Source organism: Kogia breviceps, chromosome 5 (assembly GCF_026419965.1).
Source record: "Kogia breviceps isolate mKogBre1 chromosome 5, mKogBre1 haplotype 1, whole genome shotgun sequence".
In the NCBI taxonomy this organism is placed as follows: domain Eukaryota; kingdom Metazoa; phylum Chordata; class Mammalia; order Artiodactyla; family Physeteridae; genus Kogia; species Kogia breviceps.
Window position 1 is genome coordinate 9,463,314 of NC_081314.1, and position 23,770 is coordinate 9,487,083.

At 34.3% G+C, this 23,770-nt stretch overlaps 1 long non-coding RNA gene across 1 annotated transcript in view; it reads right to left on the reverse strand.

Annotated features, from left to right (window-relative positions):
- Positions 1–374: 374 nt before the first annotated feature.
- The window catches only part of LOC136794313 (uncharacterized), a 374,854-nt gene continuing 351,458 nt past the window's right edge, over positions 375–23,770 (reverse strand). The window contains exon 5 of the long non-coding RNA XR_010840898.1: positions 375–461. This is a non-coding gene — a long non-coding RNA (uncharacterized lncRNA). The remainder of the gene's footprint in view (positions 462–23,770) is intronic.

The following is a 23,770-nucleotide window of genomic DNA, read 5'->3' on the forward strand; positions in this document are numbered from 1 at the left end:
TAGCCCCATTAAGGATGGTGAGAACACGTGTTGGTTACATATGTATTCCTCCCTTGGAAGATCATTATTAGATGTCAAGCATGGAATTATTTGTAAATAATTTCATTTTTGTAATGCTAGCAGGTCTCACCAAAATTTCTTTGAAGCTTGAAATCCTCCTGGACATAAGCTTAATTTGCCATTTTGAAAGAATATCAATTATATGTAGAGAGGGATATATCTATATATCCCTTTCTATATATATTTTTTAGACCATGCTTAGGAAAATTTCTTCCTCAACGTTCTTACTAAATATATAATCTATATTGATATCCATTCATATTTTTGGTTTTATAAATGAATATTATACAAAATACTAATTTCTTACCAGAAATTTCATCATTTCTCATCCCAATTCCTTAGATGATTATTTGTGTCACTTTGATTTTTCACCTCGAACACATTCTGAAAAGGTAAGAACCCTGGGCGAAAAAAAAAAAAAATTGATAATTTTAAAAACGTTATTCTGTAGCATTTTTAGGTGCCTGTAAGAGTATAAAGAAATACAGAATGTTCCATTCTTATAAAGCAATTTTACATAGAATCCTGAAAAATTGGATGAACATTTGCATTTCAATCTCTATCTAATGACAACATTTAAAAAACATTGGCTGCTTCATATGAAATTATTTTAAATCTGTATAAAATATGTGTTTAGCCAAGATGCCAAGTACACAGCAAGTTCCAGTGTATTAAATCCTTATACACTTTAATCTCTTGTATGCAACTGGAAAATTCTAGTTAAAGTAATTTATTTATAAACAACCAAGCCATGAAATAAGTGAACAGAGGGGGCTGACCATGTACATTTTATAAGCAATACTTTTATTCAATGAATATAACTTACTTATGTCTTATAAATTCCAGGGTAATATAGATTAACCTTGGAAAATTAGGTATTGTGCAGTGACGGGGGCTTAGAACCTGATGGTAAAGGAAGTTTTAGGTATTTTGATCAATGTTCATCAGAAAGAGCACATATTTAAGCTAAATATCTTCTAAGTAAACTTTCTGAGTTCAAAATCACTCCAGCATTAAGAAATCATATTTAAACGTTCTCAATTTTTTTTCCCTAAGCTATCAGATAACCCACAGAGCTTAAAAATCTGTGGTTTTATCAAGACAACATATGAACTGGGAGAAAATATTTGTAAACAATGCTATAGACAATGGATTAATTTCCAAAATATACAAACAGCTCATACAGCTTAATATCAGAAAAAAAAAAAAAACACCAAACAACCCAATCAAAAATTGGGCAGAAGGTCTAAATAGACACTTCTCCAAAGAAGACATAAAGATGGTCAACAGGCACATGAAAAGATGCTCAATATCACTAATTATTAAGAGAAATGCAAACCAAAATACAATGAATTATCACCTCACACCAGTCAGAATGACCATCATTAAAAATTCTACAAATAATAAATGTTGGAGAAGGTGCGGAGAGAAGGGAACCCTCCTACACTGTTGGTGGGAACATAAATTGGTATAGCCACCATGGAGAACTGTATAGAGGTTCCTTAAAAAACTAAAAATAATGTGTTCATTGGATTTTAACATTTTATTGACAAGATTTTTGCAATCTTAGTGTGTTTATTTATCTATTAAATCAGTGCAAAACTCTTATTATTTGATTAAAAGAAGGTGTGAAATAAAGCAAATCATCTAAAAAAAAAAAACAACTAAAAACAGAGTTAGCATATGATCTTGCAATCCTACTCTTGGGCATATAAACAGAGAAAACTCTAATTCAAAAAGATACATGCACTCCAATGTTAACAGCAGCACTATTTACAATAGCCAAGACATGGAAGCAACTTAAATGTCCATTGACAGATGAATGGATAAAGATGTGATATATGTGTATATATAGTATATATGATACATATATATGTATATTATTATATATGTATTATATATACATACATAATATATGAGATATATATATGTAATATTAGTCATAAAAAGAATGAAATAATGTCATTTGCAGCAACATGGATGGACCTAGAGATTATCATACTAAGTGAAGTAATTTAAACAAAGAAAAATATCATATGATATCACTTATATGTGGAATCTGAAATATGATACAAATGGACTTACTTACAAAATAGGAACAGACACACAGACACAGAAACAAACTTATGGTTACCAAAGGGGATAATGGGTTGGGGGGGATAAATTAAGAGTTTGGGATTAACAAATACACACTACTGTATATAAAATAGATAAACAACAAGAACCTACTGTATAGCTTGGGGAACTATATTCAATATATTGCAATAATCTACAATGGAAAATAATATGAAAAAGAATATATATATCTGAATCACTTTGCTGTACACATGAAACTAACAAAACATTGTAAATTAACTATACTTCAATAAAAAATGGGTTAAAAAATCTATAGTTTTATCAATTTCAAATACAAAGACAACAAAGCTAAATGCATTATTTCCAATGTTCTTTACAGTGTTTGTCCTAATTAAACTTAGATGTCAAGTAGACACTCTTAATTCCCTGACTGATAATACATCTTATATTACTATTTTCAAAACCTTAATAAAGTATAGAACATGAAGAGTATCAAATATGCCAATAAAATTGCATATTTTGTTTGTATTTAATTTCATTTATATAAATAGGTTTTCTAATACCTAAATGGTTTAAAGCATTATTTATTTTCTGTAAGGGCATATTCCCCCAAAATTACATTTATGCAAAATTTGTCTACTTTCATTTTCATCTTAGTTTCACAATAAATTTGTAGCTCATATGAATATTATGTAATTTGATTAAATTTTAATAGAACCATAGGAATCTAAAATCAGATGTTGTCACGGATAAATAGGTCAATCAAATAATTTTTTTTCCATTTTAGTAAACATAGATAAAGTAGCTTTATATGGATCTTTTCATTAGGAAGTTTTCTATTCCAGAAACCAAGGGAGAGTAATATTTTTCCTCTTCTATTACTCTCAAAATCTAGCTATTCTTATAAAATAATTTTTCTTTTCTAAAACAGTCATCTTACTTCTTCCAATAGTGTTTTTAATTTTGAACTATGCAGTTCAACCTCTACTATAGTTGTACATGTTTTAGATACTCTAAGCATGGAACTCTATTAAAACCCTCCATCCTGTGCATGGAAGACAATGCCTAGAGGAAGACATATCAGAGTACATAGGGCATGATCAGCACTGCATCTGGTGACCTGGCTGATGTAAGTAAATGTCACAAAGCAGAGCCATGATCAAAGAGGTACAATGTCATAGAAGAGAATAAGACTAAATTTTATTAAACACCAGTGGATTCAGCCTGTCAAGATTATTTTGGTCAGAGTGATAGTGATTGATAGAGATTAGGGCCGTCAAGAAAAGCTTAGAGGAGGAGGTGTGATTAAAGGTGACCCCAAAATACAGGAGGAATTTGCACAGGGTAGGAAGGTGGGAGGGCTTCCTACATGTAAGATCAGTAATTGATTAATAAGCAATCATTCAGTGGACTGCATATGAGATTAAAAAGTGACTAACTTGGGTACTGAGAAATTTTATTAAGGCAGTAAGAACTACTCCCTTGTTTGGAAAACTGGGACTCAAATATACACTCAAGAATGAAAGGTTTAAGAGGCACATGAAAAGACGTTCATCATCACTAATTATTAGATAAATGCAAATCAAAACTACAATGAGGTACCACCTCACACCAGTCAGAATGGCCATCATTAAAATGTCTACAAATAATAAATATTGGAGAGTGTGTGGAGAAAAGGAAGCCCTCTTACACTGTTGGTGGGAATGTAAATTGGCGCAGCCATTATGGAGAGAAGTATGGAGGTTCCTTGAAAAACTAAAAATAGAGTTACCATATGATCCAGCAATCCCATTCCTGGGCATATATCTTGAGAAAACTCTAATACAAAAAGATGCATGCACCCCAATGTTCACAGCAGCACTATTTACAATAGCCAAGACATGGAAGCAACCTAAATGCCCATTGACAGATGAATGAATAAAGAAAATGTGGTATACATATATATATATATATATATATATATACACACACACACAAACACACATACAATGGAATATTACTCAGCCATAAAAAGAATGAAATAATGTCATTTGCAGCAACATGAGTGGACCTATAGACTGTCATACTAAGCAAAGTTAAGTCTGAAAGAGGAAGACAAATACCACATGATATCACTTATATGTGGAATCTAAAATATGACACAAATGAACATATCTAAGAAAGAGAAACAGACTCACAGATGTAGAGAACAGACTTGTGGTTGCCAAGGAGGAGGAGAGGTGGGAGAGGGAAGGGTTGGGATTTGGGGATTAGCAGATTCAAACTAGTATATATAGGATGGGTAAATACAAGGTCCTACTCTACAGCACAGGGAACTATATTCAATATCCTGTGATAAACCATAATGGTAAAGAATATGAAAAAGAATACATATATATATGTATAACTGAGTCACTTTGTTGTATAGCAAAAATTAATACATCATAAATCAACTATACTTCAATAAAATTTAAAAAATAAAAGGCTTTATTCATTGAAGAACCACATGGTCTTCTTGAAACACAGAATCACAGAAGTTTATGATAGTTTATGATAGGGGCCTTAGACTGTATTTAAGCAAACCCTTTTATTTTACAGGCACGGGAACTGAACTAGAAAGATAACAGACTTGCATTTCCCATAATAAACGTGAATAATTTGCATGAAAAGTCTGTAACATGTGAAGCAACTCAAGGAGGTGCTTCAGAACATGGGCTCAGGAGCTACACTTCCTGGGTTGGATTCTGTGATAGGATGACTATTGGCCCCTAAAGATGCCCACATCCTAATCCCCAGAACATCTGACTATTATACCTTACATGATAAGTTAAAGAACTTGAGATAAGGATATTATCCTAAATTATCTGGGTAGGACCAATGTAATCACCAGTGTCCTTATAAGACGGAAGCAAGAGGATCAGATGTGCAGGAGGAAATGTGCCAGTGAGACCAGGAGAGTGGAGTGATACCAGTAAGGGGTCATAAGCCAAGGGAGACAGGCGGCTTCTAGAAGCAGAAAAAAGCAAGGAAGTGGATGCCTTTCTGAATCTTCCAGAGGAACATAACCTTACCAACACTTGAATTTAGACTTTTGAACTTTAGAACTTTAAGAGAACAAATTTGTGTTGTTTGAAGCTGCAAAGTTTGTGGTAACTAGTTACAGCAGCCATAGGAAACTAATATGTTTCCCAGATGCTTCTGGGGGTGGCCACTAATCGTAACAAGGAGCCCATCCTGAGCACGCTGTGTCAGTAACATGGACCCCCCCCACCAAGCACAGTATCTGTGTGCCCCAGCCCCCTGAATTGCACAGAGGGGCTCTTCCCAGTGGGTCATCTTGACAAATTGCTTAACCATTTTGTACTTAGTTTCTTTTCATAAACATAAAGATAAAATATTTTTTAAAAAATTATGAGTTACTCTTTGTAAGTACTTGGAAGAGTGCTGAGCATAGAGTGAGACTTGTATGGACCTTCATAAAATGCATGAACATTTCCTGATGATTTGAGGGTGCATTTCATTGTTTAAAGATATATATTAAATATAATGCCACAAAATTACTGCTTTCTTAGCCTTCATTCAAGCTGTTAGTGAAATGCTATTTTTTTCATCTGCCATATCTGTAGAACATCAGGTTAGACCAGTATCATACATTTTTAAGTATAGAAATGATAGAGTGTGATTATATAAATTTTAGCATTCTATAAACAGATTCAATTCTTAAATTTTGCCTTGAAAAGGAAGACAAACAAAAAAAGAATAATTTATGCAACTGTGCGTTAGTGAGATCTAGATATCATTTTCTTCCCTTCCTTCTTTCCTGTTTGTCTGCTTGCTTGCCTAGCTTTCTTTTTTCTCTCCTAGGGCTATCTCACGCTCTAGCCTAGATCGATTCCTCCTGCCTTTCCTTCCCTTACTTCCTTCCTCCCTCCCTTCTTTCCACCCTTCTTTCCTTCCTTCTTTCCTTCCTTCCATCCTTCCTCCCTTCCGTCTTTCCTTCCCTCTTTTGAATTATAAGCATTTGCACCTGTCATGTAGAGGGCATGTAAATCATAGCTTGGCAGTACGATAACATGCAGGCTATGGTTCTAAGCATGTTAGAAGGGCATTAGCTGAGCCAGACGGAATGACTAAATCAGAAGAGTAAAGGAAATATTATTCAGTAATAGTCATGCAAATTCTTTGACGATACACAGTTATGTAACATTCCAGGTAAGAGATGAAACTAAGAACAGATGGAGGGAAAAGAGATAAGAAACACTGATAAAATAACTTTTTGCAATAAAATATGTCACAAACATTTATCACTCAAGCAATGTGATGAATGCATCTACTCCCATATTATATGTCACTTTTATAAGAGAATGCAGTATACTTATCTTGTGAAGGAGTTGTCTTTTTGACAGATTGGTCATTAGTGCTAATTTACCCAAACTGTTAACTATTTGATATAAACACTGAAGAGATGTTTCCTGAATCAAACTTTAATTCTTCTCTATAAAGGAAGAAGAATATAACATTATATCCTGGTCTGTCAGTTTCCTAAAATAATCACCTTCATTTAGTTATCCAATTTCTTATTTCTCCTTGATTTTTAATCAATGACAACTTTTACTCTAATAGATAAAATTTTAGTGTATGAATACAAAAAAGTGTCCAAAAATTTATACCTTAGTTTTGTCGAAGGTTTTGATTGTTTTTTGGTTCGTTGGTTGTATGTTTCTAAATGTGTTGCATTTTACTTTTTTGAAAAGCTGTATTGAAATGTAACTCAGAACTATCCATTCACTCATTCTAAGTGTACAATTCATTGGGCTTCATTGTGTAACTATCACTGCAATCAACTATAGACCATTTCATTATTTCCAAAAGAAACCCAATACTCATTAGCAATGCTGTCCAGTTTCCTGGACCTCACCAATGAATCCTTCAACCCCAGGCAAACACTGATTTACTCTTAGTCTCTTATTACAGTTGCCTATTTTAGAATATTTCATATAAATACATCCATACAATTTGTGATCTTTTGTGTCTGGCTTCTTACACTTAGCATAATGTTACCAGAACACTTTGTTTTTTCATGTGGCCTCAGATTACTGTCTTTTCTTATTCAGCTTTCACTCTGAATAATTTCCTTTAGCATTTCTCCTAAGGAGGTGTGTTAGCAGCAATGATCTAGGGCATAAATTATTCCACAGTCTTATTCAATTTAATTTGGTCCCCTATGAAGGAGTGGTCTTGAGGCAAGTCTATGAGGTTTTTCTCTGACTTCAAGAGGATTCTGCTTAGCTATCTCTTCCCTGGTTCTCCTGGTAAACTAAAGGGCCTAGTGTTTAGCTTGTTGCTCTAATGGAACTATCAGCCTTCTTTTTATTGCTTACTCCCATAACCCTATTGTTCTAAAAAAACACCCTTAGGTTTAAACTTGCCCATATTCTGTTAAATATAAAGTCAGTTTTCTTGGGAAAGCTTCAGAGGTCTCTCTTTCTATGACCAGGCTTTCTGTTTGGGCAAAACCTCTGCACCATTGTTCTAGAGCTCGGGATGGGTACAGTTAACATTTCTATGTAACAGTGATACATCTGCTTTATGAGCAGGGCACCAAATGGAAGAAGTACACTCTGGTCTTCTTGGCTTGTGTATCTAACATGAAATTTTCATCTTATGAGCGAGCTGGAGTAAGGGTGGGCTGGGACCCCAATATTTTCAAACTGTTTTGCCTGGGATAAAGCTTCTGCCCTACCAGTGTGGGCTGGGTGGAGGAAAAGAGCTTCAGACATACCAGACATTCTTGTTGAAATCCAGCTTCTGCCACAAGGTGCTAAAGGGGATGAGAAATTCCGGTGGTCTGCCCCTACCAGGGAGACTCCATAGACCTTGACTGGGAGCTAGGGGAATAGGAGCCCTGTTTTCTTGGATGTACCAACCCAGAGTGGAGCTTCCATCATTTTGAACTTGAATGGTGGGTAGCAAGTGGGTCATGGTTCAAATGCCACAGACTTTTTGTGACTGAGACTTAGTAGATTATCTTGAATAAATATTTCTTCATTTGCTGTATGCCTTTAGAAGAATTTCTAGATATTCTTATTTCTTTAGATACTTTTTACTAATTATGGTTGTTTTGCTGGGGAGAAAGTATTTCCATTCTGTAAGTCATCACGCATTTTTGGTTTGTTTTTCAAATAAATGGATTTTACACATATATTAAATTTATGGATGTAACCTCAATTCCCATATGTACATTAGAAATTAAAACTTAAATTAGCTTAGGAAATGTACATAATTTTAGTTCAGAACTAACTAGGAATTTGATAATGGAAATATGAACAAAAAATGAAAGAGGGCAGAAGAAAAGCTCTAGATAGACGTGATGACAAAAATAACAGATTTAAGTACTGATATAGCTATAGAAACTTAAATTAACTATGTTAACTATCATATGAAAATGTGTTCAATATGGTCAACACATAACAGTCTGCATTTTGCCAATTCAAATAAAAAATAGTATGGAGATATTCAGGAACACACACGTGATGCATTCTCAAATCATATTTCGTCTACCTTTTTTACATTAGTTTTTAATTTTGTGTTCATTATTTATTTCCCCTTCTAGGAGCAGCTCTCCATGTTGTTGAAAAAATAAAATTAAGTTAGATGACCAGGTGTTAATTCAGATTTATTGTGATTGTCTGAGATTATATTAATCCTATTGTTCTAGAAGTGGTTTCCTAGATTAATAATACTTTAAATCAAATAAAAAATGTATTCATTGGAAAGACAATTAACGATGAATGTCTGAATATGTAGAAGACTAGAAAAATGCTGTAAACAGGAGGTGTATTCGAAGAAGAATTTGCCTGAAGTTCATTCGCTACTGTTTCATACCCAGGAAGCAATGTTAAAAATAATACCTTGAAAATTGCCATAGAGTACATACTTTAGATACTTATTATTTTGATAAATATTTTATTCTACTTATCTATCCTTGTTTCTTTATTCCAATTTTGTTTTAATATTTGCCATGTAAAATTTAATGTTCTCATTTTCTCTGACCTACCAAATTAATCTTGTGAATATTGTATTGCAATCTGTTTCCTGATTTCTCTATTATATTCAACTTAGACAACATTATTTTCTATTTAAAACAAGATCAATATTTTCAATTTCTCATAGCCCCTCAAATAGCATATATTGCATCAGCCAACCAATTTACATGTTCTGCACATTACTTCTGGTGTTCTCACTCTGAATTGCAAATAGTGTATTTCTTTTCTGATAAGGAGCATGTGAGCTTTCTGTTCTTCTATTTCTTAAATTCTCATCTCAAGACAATTTCTTTTTTGGTAGAATGTGTATGTCTGGGGAATTGCTCTACTCTCTACCGTGTATGTGAACTGTGTTATAATCTAATGAATTTATCCCAGCAATTTGATTCTAAAACAAAACACATCAATAAAAGGTGTATTTTTGAACACTTTAAATTGATGTTCTAATCATAATTAATTAATTCCTTGAAAGGAATTTTTTCTTTCAAAGTACTTTGAAAGGAAATTCAATAAATATATTTATAGCTGCATAAATATCTATTGAATTATAAATTTTGATTTAAAGTGAGTCAACATGCAATAGCAAACATTTACCAAGTACTTAATTTATGCCAAGCGCAATGCAAAATATTTTATGTATATTAACTAAATAATCTGAAAGAAAGTTAGTAAGGTATTATATTTTTGTAAAGAATCATTTGAGGCATAGAAAGGTTATGAAAATTACCCAAGGACATACAGTTGCCAGAGTGAGGGGTCAGAATTTAATGTAAGATGATGACTACGGGGAATTCCCTGGCAGTCCAGTGGTCAGGACCCTGTGCTTTCACTGCCAAGGGCCCGGGTTCAATACCTGGGAAGGGAACTAAGACCCAACAAGCCATGCTGCGCAGCCAAAAAAAAAAAAGGAAAAAGATGGTGATTATGAATTCAACATGTTAATAATTCCATTACATTTTAACATAATTTAGCAAAGACCCTAATAACAATGATCAAAGATATCCTTTACTGTAAAACAGTTTATTTGTTGTCAATGTTAAATACATATTTTTAAAAGTAAATTTAAACTTATAAAAAAATATTTGTAAGAATCTCCGTATTGAGACTCTAACGGAAGGATCTTCAAGAGAGTATGAGAATACCCTGATTTACTGACAGAAATAGTAATCCAAGGGGAAGCTGGGAACAGGCATAAGGAATTCACTTCCACTACCTTGCAAGAGTTTTTTTGCCTCCTGTAAGGGAAAACTTTCTACGGGAAAGATAGCTTACATATATGTGATAGGTAGTTCTTTTGATCTTTGTAATTAAATAACTAAGACTTTGGCTTTAAGTTCTGTGGGAATTTCTATCATCCCTGCTCAAATAGGAAGTTTACTTTATGGTTTAAGGATGACTTGAAGTGCTCCCATGTCAAAGCCCTGCCCTAAATTAGGACCCTAGAAAATGAGACCTTGAATGACAAATTGTATCTGTCCAAGTTGTTAGTCACTATGAAGATAAGGGTTACAGCCTATGGTGAGATCATAAGGTCTGCTCCTTTACCCTGAAATCAATACTATAGCCTTGTTAATCGTGTGTGTGTGTGTGTGTGTGTGTGTGTGTGTGTGTGTGTGTGTTATCTCCTTATTGGCTAAACCTGACATTAAAACTTGAGGCATACTTAAATAAGAATTACAAAGAGGGGAGGAAGTTAGACTGGGAAACGAGCATACAGTATAGTATTAACACTAATGAATCTCTCTCATCTTTCTCAAACCCAAGGGGCCTCTCCAATACGAGTGTTTTATCCCAGATCTATAGACCCTTTAGTTAGAATATTCAGTTAATATACAGATTTCCAGATTTCCATTCTGCCCTGGCCTAATAGTTGACTTTAGCCACAAACAATGATTTGTCAGACTGCAAGTAAATCCTAAATCATCTAAATGGGCTAACCCACGTCTCATAAGGCCATTTTGATTTACGTTAACTCCACAAGAATCTTTATCATCTCTAGTCCTGGATAAGCCCCATGCTCACTGTGCAGCAAACCAGCTGAGCTTCTGACAAAGTAATAAAAACATTCCTGAGAAACGAAGGCAGACTTTTTGTTAGATTATGCTATATAGAATTGTGTATATTTATTATTCTAATGCAAAATTGAAAGAAAATAATGCAAAGACCCAAACTGATAAATAGTCATTAGGTCAAAGGCCTATGGTTTACATAAGAGGACATTTCATGTCTTTGGTATGCAAAGACAAAAACAAAAATCAAACTTGATAAAAATTTAAAATTTAAATTAAAGCAACTATGAGGTAATTTTTTTGGCTTATTAAGTAAGCAAATAATTTAGGGAAAGTAAAATATGAGAGAGCAAAAGTTAGAGCACATTTTTAGATTGCTATAATATTTTTGGAAACCATTTTAATAATATATGTCATAAATCACTAAAGAACTTATAATATTTAAACTGATACTTTGATTTTGAAAATTTATATTAGGAAAACATACAAGGAGGAAACAATAATACACAACAATGTTTATTCTAGTAGTTCTATAATCCAAATATTAGCAGGTATTTATTTAGAACTTCCAATGTGCCAGACACTTTGCTAATGTGGTGCATGTGTTATTTTATTTAATTCTACATACAACTCTCAAAGCTGGACATTATGAGATATAGCAATCTACAATATATTTTACTTATATATTATTATATATTTATGCTTTTAAGCAAACATAAAGCAGAAATAATATAACATTTGTGCTTTATGTATACACACAAAGACCTAAACAAATATAGCTACTGAGTGGCTGTTTCCCAGGCTATGGTCCTCAGTAAGTCCTTGAATAAAACTTAAACTCACAACTCTAGTGTTGTGTGTTTTTAAGTTGAAAACATATATAGGTGTACATATATATATCAACAAGAAAAGGAGATAGATGAATTTATTATTTCATAAAATAATAAATTATTTAGTGTGTATAGTGTGTATCATAAAATACTTCTGATGGTTCTTTATGTATCTAGTAATTGCATCTTTTTAACGTGTCTCTTTAAGAATAAGAAAACAGGGGCTTCCCTGGTGGCGCAGTGGTTGAGAATCCGCCTGCCGATGCAGGGGATACGGGTTCGTGCCCCGGTCCGGGAAGATCCCACATGCCGCGGAGCGGCTGGGCCCGGGAGCCGTGGCCGCTGAGCCTGCGCGTCCGGAGCGCCTGTGCCCCGCAACGGGAGAGGCCACAACAGTGAGAGGCCCGCGTACCGCAAAAAAAAAAAAAAAAAAAAAAAAAAACAAGAATAAGAAAACACAAAAACAAAAGAAACATACAAACAAGTCCTTTGAGTATCTCAAATTGGGAGAAAAAGGGAGAGTTCTAATTAGATTTTTTTGTAGGTTTTTGAAATCTTTTTCCGAAAAGAAAAAAAAGAGATGCCACTACACCATACTGCCTGGTGGCTCTGGCCAGGCCATATCCATGGAGGTTAACTCCGACCCACTCCTTTTTTCTCAAGCTGTTTGGATATGTAGAAGACAAGCAGAATCCTCACCACTATAGCAATGACATGTTAATGAGTGTAATATCTGCTAATTGCATAATAAAGTCCTGTGTGAACACTCATCAGTTAGCGATTTTCTTGCTTAACAAGAACTACAATATGTCGTCCTCTCAATAAAATTCTAAATCCAGAACCTAGTAATTAAAGAGAAAATAGTGTTTACTTAAAACATTATAGATTTCATCAAGAAAATGGTCATACAAAATAATTTTATTTCCCTATTGTTACCAGAAAAGCTGATTCAGTAGTGCCTAAAACAGCTTGTGGTGTCAACTGCATAAACATATGTAAGATGGATGACATCTGAATAATATTGTTTGATGAAGTTTATCTCCATTTAGTATAGTACCATTAGCAAATGTCATTTTTTTACATCATCTTCAGCCCTGTATAGACAAATATTTAATTGACTGTTTGAATGAAAACACATAGAGGTTATGCTAATAAAATTGTAGAGATACAAAGTTAGAAAATGCAATTAAAATAAAGAGATCAAGATTCCCTAACATTAATAAGTAAAATGAAATAGTAGCTAAAAGATAAACTATAAAAATAAAGATAAGTGTATAGTTCTGAAATTAGGCATACACAATAAAAAGATTATCACCTCAATATAGGTGGAAAACTAAATTGGCAGATGTTCATGTGAAAAAAAAGAAAAAGGTGCTCTCTGAAAGCTTAAAAGAAGTCATGAGTCGAATGGGTACCAAAATAAAGAGATGCAAGTTGCATTAACAATAATGTAGGTAATACCCTCATCAAGTTATGTCTGGTCTCCAGGCCACATCTGGACACTATTTCCCCTTTGAATGATACTTTTATAGTTGATCAATCAGAGCATATACAAAGGAGATCACCCAGGAATATGAAGCGCTCTGAAATCACATTGACTAATCTCTAATTGTCACCTGATATCATTAACCTGGATATGGAAAACTCAACCAAAGAATATAATTATGTTACCTACATATTTAAAGGCTTGACACGTGGAAAAAGAATATGCATATTCTTTGCGTCTATACACCAAAGACTTAGGACTAAGTGGGAAAAGTTACAAAACTGCAGAATCCAATAATGAACTTTCTTTTCCTTAGAGACAAAAAAAAAAAAAAAAGGAAATACATAGGAATAAAAATAATTTGGTGGGGTGGAATAATTTTTATTTCCCCCGAAAATGTTCTTTAACTTTACTGTAATAATACAATAGGAGATTAAGTTTAGGTGCATCTGTCTTGAAAAATTAATCAGTGAAAATAGATGGAATAATATACTTGATTTGCATCGATACATACATTAATACTAGTTTTATCAGATGTTGATTAATATTACCTTATATTAAAGGAGAGCTTTAATAAAAGGGAAATTATAATAATTAATGTGACTCAGGTATGGAAAATACTGGCATGCCAACATCAAAATGCCTATACTTGAAATGTTCAAGCAGAGGCCAAAGAGCCATTTGCTACTAAGCTTTTAAAGAGAGTTCTGTATAAAGCAAGTATCTCTAAGGAACTTTCAGTATTAAGCTTTTATGATTATTTAATTCTCACTGTCATTCCTTTTTATCCATGTCTGTAATTGTCACTAAAACCTGTTTCTTAATGCTTGACCTCCCCAACTATACACAGAACCCCTTCCACAAATTGGGTAACAAATCAAATGTTGCTTGGCATACATATTATTGTTTCCTTACAGGAGCTCACCCTTATAAAAGGCAAAAGATTACTTTTTGGACATGAGTATGCTATAAGAAAATATGTCAGATAATTTACATTGTTCATATACAAAAAGGATAAATGTAGAAAGCACTGCACAAAAAGGAGGCAATAAGATAAATAAAACAAAACAACTCCCCAGTAAGTCCAACTATAGTTTAGTAAAACCAAAATATTTGAAGCTTACAGAGAACTGGATTTATAAAGAAAAGCCTATTTCTTTTAAAACTGCTAACATCAATGCTATTATCTTTTTATTTTAATTTATTTCAAATGATATCTGAGACACACAACTTCCTTGTAAATAATGCTCCTTTTATTGTTTGACACTGAAGGTTAGATGGAAGGTTTTTTCCCTTGTTTTATACTTAGAAAACTCTAAATCATTTGTGGTGAAGTAAAACTGAAATTGTAAATAGGTTATCTTCATTTGACTTGCAAAGGAGTCCTTTTATCTTCAAACATACTGATATTCCATAACCACCCTGCTTATCAACTTAGAAAGAGCTACTTGGGGCAGCGCCAGACTTTCCAATGAAAGATTTCTAGTCTCACAAAACCCTCTGGCAAAACATTCTGCTTTTGTCAGACTTTGTAATTTTGCTTCAAACTATCCCCAGGAAACAATAATGTGGAGAAATAACACATTATTTAGAAAGTAAATATTGCATATTTTGAAGATTAAAAATTATGTAAGAGGAAGAATAGATGAATTTAGTAAATAACATATTTCAGGTTTTCAATGCTCTTTCATGCCATTGACCAGAAAGGCCAATACCGAGCACTATGATTTCAGATCTAATTATTTGTTAAATCCATCATAGGGCGTGATATCAAGACTGCATTTCATTTTTTCTTTCATTATAACGTGATGAAATATCTATGAGAATATATTTCCTGATTGTAGGCATAAATGAGCATTATTTTTCTTTTATGTATATACTTATTCATAAGAAAGGAAAATATACCTTTCTGTAAATTTATATGAATAAGGTATTTTATTTATCATGTAGATATCAAGCTGTAATCCATACCTAAATGTGTCTCTTTATCTGGATAGTGTCAACTGAAAAAAAAAGAAGCACAACCTGAAAGTTGAGAGTTAGTTAATTTTATTCAGCAGACATTCTGAGGACTTCAAGCCTGGGAGACAGTATCTCAGTTAGCTCTGAGGGCCGGCTCCAAAGAGGTAAGGGAAAAGCTGGGATACATAAGAATTTTTGTAACAAAGACCAGGTAGTCAGAACTTCAAAAGGTTACTGTTAATTAAAGAAAACCAGACATCTCGAGTTAATGAATTTAGTGCTTTTCTGTGTATGGGAAGATTCAGGAGGCTGGGCTCACTGAAATCATTCCTTTGATATGCACCTCAGCTCCCTGGGGCCAGAATCCTATGCTTACTCATCCTGATCTCCTCAGGTGAACTGTGGCGGCAGAGTGTATGTGGCTGCAGCAGTTGACTTCGAGAAGGCCAGGCGGGCATCTTTTTCTATCCTGAGTTCCCTCAGGGCTCACCTTTGGTGGGCTGTAATGTAATGGCTTGATGGCTGCAACACCCTTTGTTTACTGATATGGAAGGCAATACTTTGCCACTCACATATATACAATGCAATATTACTCAGCCATAAAAAGAAATGAAACTGAGTTATTTGTAATGAGGTGGATAGACCTGGAGTCTGTCATACAGCATGAAGTACGTCAGAAGGAGAAAATCAAATACCGTATGCTAACACATATATATGGAATCTAAAAAAAAAAAAAAATGTCATGAAGAGATTAGTGGTAGGACTGGAATAAAACACAGACCTATTAGAGCATGGACTTGAGGATATGGGGAGGGGGAAGGGTAAGCTGTGACGAAGTGAGAGAGCGGCAGGGACATATATACACTACCAAATGTAAAATAGATAGCTAGTGGGAAGCTGCCACATAGCACAGGGAGTTCACCTCTGTGCTTTGTGACCACCTAGAGTGGTGGGATAGGGAGGGTGGGAGGGAGGGTGACGCAAGAGAGAAGAGATATGGGAACATATGTATATGTATAACTGATTCACTTTGTTGTAAAGGAGAAACTAACACACTATTGTAAAACAGTTATACTCAAATAAAGATGTTTAAAAAAAAATACTTCGCCACTGACAATAGGAAGAGAATGGTGGATGCAGGAAACTGTAAGTCAGAAAGGTCTAAAAGGTAGAATCTGAATTAGGAATGGAAAGAACTGATTAACATTGGAATCACACACAATCACCTGGTAGAAAATGGTACAATTCTATAGCCCTCCAGAACAGAGTTGCTAAAGTTCCATCTCCTTCCTCCTATAAATAAAGCCTGTCATTGATCCTACATATAATGAAATTCTAAGAAAATGTGATGAAGGAAATGATAAACTGGGTGTCATATCTCCCCTGAACAAAACATAACTGACATGGTGGTACAAAGGGGGGACACTAGGAAAGAACATGCGCGTGGAGAGGGGAGAAGTCTCTGAAGGTCTCTATTGCACATCAGTGAGAGTTTAATGACACACAAGTATATCACTAAATATTTGTCACATGGCAGCTTCTTCCTGGCTTGCGAAGAGGTGAGAACCCTCTCACCATGTGGATTTAGAACTTTTCCTGGGGGAGATGTTAAACCTTGAGTTCGGTGATAATAATTTTCTGGAAAATTCGATCTGGTACTAATGATATGGTGCATTTCAATTGTGAAGTGCTTGGCTCAGTATCACTAGAAGTTAAAGCCAGAGGAAGTTCAAAGCCTTACTAAGCAAAGAACTTTCAAACATGGATAAGAACTTTTTAGTCAAATCACCTTAGACTGAAAGCACTCTGTACATCTCTGCAGTTTCTTTTGTAGTATAAACAGAGATGAAAGAGTATTTTGAAAATAGAATATACTTTGTCTTAGCAAAATCCAAGTTCAGAACTACATTTTTTTCTATAAATAATGAAATATATGACAAACTTCCCTTCTGATATACTTGTTCTGTTGTATGCTCACTTCATTCATATTCACAAACAACGCACACAAGCACAAAGACATATGCAAAATCTATCTATCTGAGGCTTGACATAACTAATCAATGCTTACGTAATCCATACTCAGCTTTTGAAAATCACTTAGTAATATTTTAATCATGAAATCCATTAACCTTTAATCCATTACTCAAACACAGCAAGATAATGGCTGTATTTTGACCTGTGTCAGCACTGAACTTCTCAGTATCCATAAAATGTTCCCAAATTATATTTCATTGTTGTTCTATAAATTATTTTATTTTTCCACTGGTATATCAGTTCAGTGAGAAAATATTGACATTTCTACTAGTTCTCCTTAAAAGGTATTGACATCAATGTTAGCACTGAATGAATCTAAATGATTCATCTGCAAATACAGACATCAGCTTATTTGACAACTGAATGATTTCCAGCTGTTTAAGTGGCATTGTGTCTGACATTTAATGGCTAGATTTAGAAAAGTTTATTATAAATTTCTGTCTATAGAGAAAACTCACTGCTTTTCCTTTACTCTCATATTGCTACTACATTCACAATACTTCTGACACCAAATGTGCGGATTTTTCCTCCCCATCAAACAATTCTCTGTGACACCAGCTGGGTGTCCTACAATTCAGTTCAATTCTGACACTAACCAGAGTTAGCTGCCCTCAACCCACCTCAAATACCAGTCACAAGTCAGCTTCCCTTCCTCGAGTTTGATCATTTGATAGAACAGCTCACAGAACTCAGGAGAATACTTACTTACATTTACAGGTTTATTATATAATAAAAGATGAAATAAAGAACACAGGTGAACAGCCAGGTTAGGAGATACACAGGGTGAGCTTGAAAGGGTCCGAAGAGCAGGAGTTTTGGCCCCGTGGAGATGGGGTGCCACCCTCCTGGCACGTGGATATATTCAGCAACCTGGAAACTCTCCAAACCCCAGACTTTTGGGGTTTTTATGGAGGTTTCTTCATGTGGGTATCATCAATCATTAACTCAGTCTCCAGCCTCTCTCCTCTTCCCAGAGGATCACAGTGGGTCTGAAAGGTCCAAGCTTCTAATCATATCTTGATTTTTCTGGTGACCGGTCCCCTTCCTAAAGCTATCCAGGAGGCCAGCCAGAGTCACCTCATTAGAAGAAAAGAACGGGCAAAGGTCAAATATGAGACCCAAAGATGCCCCTAGTGCTCTTATCACTTAGGCAATTACAAGAGTTTTAGGAGCTCTGTGCCAGGAACCAGGGGCACATATATAATTATATATATAATGATTTTATAAATACGTATAATTATTTTCCCATTCCATAACCCTTTACAAAAGGTTATCTGAATGGTAGCCCCTGACTTAACACTGAAGTGTCTATAAAGATACAATTACTATTAAGTTATGGTGGATAAGAGGGGAAGGAATTTTGACATGGCTTTTCAACACTGGTGAGAAATGGAGGCACACCCCTGTTTGGTGTAACGAAACAGAACAGGCTCATCTACTGACAGAATGTAAAAAAAAAAATGATTTGTCTGTCACCCATTCTCCACCCTTCAGTTCGGAGTCCCTCATTCTCTACCCTCAGAAAAACTCAGAAGGATCCAGGAGCATCACACTCTTGTTTGTGTGACACTTAAAAAAATAAATAAATTTATTTATTTATTCGTTTTTATATTTGGCTGTGTTGTGTCCTCACCGCTGCGTGCAGGCCCTCTTCAGTTGCGGCGGGCTCTAGAGAGCAGGCTCGGTAGCTGTGGCGCACAGGCTTAGCTGCTCCGCGGCATGTGGGATCTTCCCAGACCAGGGCTCGAACGTGCGTCCCCTGGATTGGCAGGTGGACTCCCAACCACTGCGCCACCAGGGAAGCCCCCTGTGTGACACTTTTTTAAGATGTGATTTCAAAATGTATCTGTTCATCTTTTTTTCTACCCCAGCACACCCATGCTCCCTAAACTAACTTTCAAAAATTTATTTTAACTTCATAACATCAACAAAGTAGAGACAAAGATAGGGAAACTTGTAATGAGACACTGCAACCTGAAAGGGCTAGTTTTCATGAATAATAGACTCTTATTTAAGGATTAGACTATGTGTATGTCTGTACATGTGAGCATTTACACACACACATGTAGGTGCCAGTGGGAAAATATTCAGAGAAGACCATGACCATAAGAATAGTCCATAGTAAAAATCAGAAGAAAAATTTAGAAAACCATAGGCATCTCTTTTGTCTGTCTCTTGCTATGTAACAAACCAGCCCAAAACTTAGTGGCTTAAAAAAAAAAAAAAAAAAAGTTTACGTTGGCTCAGATTAGCTGTATATCTTTCTGCTCCACATGATGATGTCTGGGACTGTGCTCAACTGGAGGTTTGATTGGGGCTGGAACCTTCAAGATACCTGATCACATGGCTAGCGGTTTTTACTGGCTATAAGCAGGGGCTTGGCGGGGGCTGGACAGCATGGCTTTGTTCCTTTCAAATGACTTCTCTAGTTCCTTTGGGTTTTTCGTGGCCTGTTGGTTCTAAAGCAAAATATTCTATGTTGTGAAGGCAGAACCTGCAAATTTCTTGACTGCCTCAGAAACTGCACAGCATCTCTTTTGCTGTATTTTATCAGTAAAAACTAGGCACAAGGCCAACTAGATCCAAGGAGAGGTGAAGTAGTCTTTATTTATCAATGGAAGAAAATAGCAAAGAATTTATGGCCATTTTTTTATCTACCACCAGTTATCTTCAGTAGGATGGAAGGAGAAATTCTCTACAAAATTGATATAGAAGGTTATAAAAAAAAATTAGGAAAAACAGTAGTAGGAAGAAAATAAAAATAAGATTGGATTGTGAAAAAATGCATTTTATAAGGTTCTGTCCATTTCATATTTTTAAAATGATCTGTGTGCAGTGTCTTTTGCAGATATTTATATGTTTTAAATATTATGCTCCATAATAATTAATATTATTTTAAATATTATTATTAGATTAATGTGGAGCTACCCATGCTCCATATTTATCTGATCAAACACAAAAGCATTCAGCTCTTCCCACAAACTAAGATATGATTTCAAGTCTCTTCTAGAATGTTCAGCACACATGGGAGAGTCGTTTGTGCATAATTTATAATGGATTGTATTATGCTGTATTTTTATTATTTGTTAGACTCTTATGTCTCTCCTCTTAGACTGTGAGCTTTCATTATTTTATGAAATCACCCTGAGGGTTAGAAAAATTCTTAGCCTAGGGTTGCTGAAAGGTGAATGAATAAATTTAAACATTGGGTAGGAGACAACTTAAAGATTCTTTCTTTCCCAGAGTTTATGTATTTTATTTAGAGTAAATAGTGGCTTTTTCTATTTTTTATACTTTAATATGACCACAGAATTAATACAGACAGTCACAGTTTGGAAAGGAAAGTCCTACTGCTTTCTATATCTCTTTCAGTAATGACTCTCATGATAACATCAATTCTATGATAGCAGAAACTATGTTTTACTCAATATAAGTATTTCCCCACAGAACATGTTCATCATATTAAAAATTTAAAAGACACAACTACAGCTTACACTTCATACGTCCTAAATTAGATTTACTATTTAATTATGTTTGGCGTCAACTTTGAAAATCTGGTATCTATTTTAGCTCTGGTTATGCATTTGTCCATTCAACCATTCACTTAGTGCTACCACAGTCTCTGTTGGACATTGTATCTGTGAAGAGGAATAATACATGGTTCCTGATTAGAGGACCTATTGTAAACCAATCCACTAAGTAACCAATATGCCTACTATAGGAAAGACATTGTTTTTGTTTTTTAATATAGGGGTGTTATACAGCTTCAAAATATTAGTAGTAGTAATACAAATAATAGCTAACGTTTTTGAGCCCTGCTTTTTCCTATCATTGCATTAAATACTTTATACAGATTACAACACATTTATGAGGTAGAGTCTATTACTATCCCCACTTTACAGATCAAGACATTAAGAATTAGAGGAGTAAAATAACTAAGAGAGGGGAGTTGCTAAGAAACGAATTCTGTATTTTAATCCAGAAGTGTTTCCATGGCCCAGGTTATTCTACTGTATTAGTCATTTGAGAGGGTGCATGTGGATGTTGAATTAATTGCAAGAACGTGGCAGGAAGGAAAATAAAAAGAGGAGAAACTCTCAATCTAAATCTATAAAGGGCTATTTGATTTCAAAACACGGTGAGATACAAGACTACACATCTATTTGGTTTTAAGAAACAGTGAGATACAAGACTACACATCTATTTGGTTTTAAAAAACAGTGAGATACAAGACTACTACACTGTTAAAATAGCCAAAATTCAGAAAGCTGACAACACAAAATGCTGGCAAAAATATGGAGCAATAGGAACTCTCCTAAGTTAATGGTTGGAATGCAAAATGGTACAGCCACTTTGGAAGAGAGTTGGGTGATTTCTTACAAAACTAAACATACTCTTGCCATACGATCCAGCAATCACACTCCTTGGTAGTTACACAAATGAAATGAAGACTTATGTCTACACAAAAACCTGCACATGAGTATTTATAACAGCTTTATTTATAATTGCCCAAACATGAAAGCATCCAAGATGTTCTTCAGTACTTGAAGGAATAAACAGACTGCGGTACATCCAACGGTGGAATATTATTCAATACGAAAAAGAAAAGAGCTATCATGCCATGTGAAGACACGGTGAAACCTGAAATGCACTTTACTAAGTGAAACATGCTGAACTGCAAAGGCTGCATACTGTATGATTCCAACTATATGACATTCTACATCTGTTGAGATGATCGTAGGGTTTTTATCCTTTAATTTGTTAACATGTAGTATCATACTGAATGATTTGCAGATATTGAAAAATCCTTGAATCCCTGGGATAAATCCCACTTAATCATAACATATGATCCTTTTAATGGATTGTTCAATTTGCTTTGCTAATATTTTGTTGAGGATTTTTGTATTTTTGTTCAAACTGATATTGGCCTGTAATTTTCTTTTTCTGTGGTATCACATAAAATTCAGCATACTAGATATAGGAAGAAATAGGAGAAAACAGCCAATCTAATTAAAGGTATTTATGTATGAAAATCCTTCAGCTGTAATAATATTTAATGGTGATTTATTGAATGTTTTCCTCCTAAGATTTGACATAATTCAAGGCTATCTCCTCACAATTGTTTTATTCAATATAACACTGGAGGCCTGAGACATTATAAGTCAAAAAAGCAAAGGGTACATGAGACTGAAAATAACATAGTAAACTTTTTATTCATAGACATGATTATGTACATAGAAAACTCTAAAAATCCTACAAAATACCCCCAAGAACTAATAAACTTAGCGATGTCAAATATGTCAAAATACAGAAATAAACTGTATTTCTACATAGAAATTTATCTACAAATAAATTTGTATAGCTATAAAATACAAAAAATGTAATTTCAAAAGACTAAAAAATATTTAGGAATAAATCTAGTGCAAAATGTGCCAAACTTATCCTGAACACTAAAAACAAAAATTAAAGAAGATAACTAAACAAAGAGATATACTGTGTTAATGATTTGGAAAAAGCAACATTGTTAGGACTTAATGCTACCCAAATGATTTTATATTGTTAATACACTGCAATGAAAATTCTAATAGGCTTTCTAGAATTTGACAGACAATTCTAAAAATTATTTAGTCATACAAAGTATCTCATATAGCAGAATCTGGTAATGAACAAAACTGGAATACTTAAAATATCTGACTACAGGAATTACACTACAGCTACAATAATCAAGACATTGTGATATTGAATTTGATTATAGGTCAATTCATAATTGGTCAATGTGGGAAAAGATATCTCTTTTTTAATAAACGGTGCTGGAGAAAATTGTTTCTCTCACTGGATACAATTCCAAATTCTAATTCCATACACAAAAAGTAATTTGAGATGAATCCTAGATCTAAAATGCCAGCATTGCTAAACTTCTTGAAGCAATTGGGAGAATATAATCATGAACCTAGAGTACACAAAAACCTATTGGACAGAATGTTTAAAGCACAAGCCATTTAAACTAGTCACCAACAGATCTGATGAACACATTGTGGTATGTTCATACCATGGAATACTACTCATTAATAAAAGGAAGTCAGTTATGAAGTACATGACAGTGTGCATGAACCTCACAGATATTATGCTAAATGAATTTGGACACAAATAATCACATATTGGAGAATTGAATTTGTATAAAGTCAAAGAACACACAAACGAATCTTTGATTATAGAAATCTCAAGTGGTTGCCTCTGCACGTGGCGGGGTGTGGGTGTGGATTGAGTGCAAAAATTCAAAAGGGGATT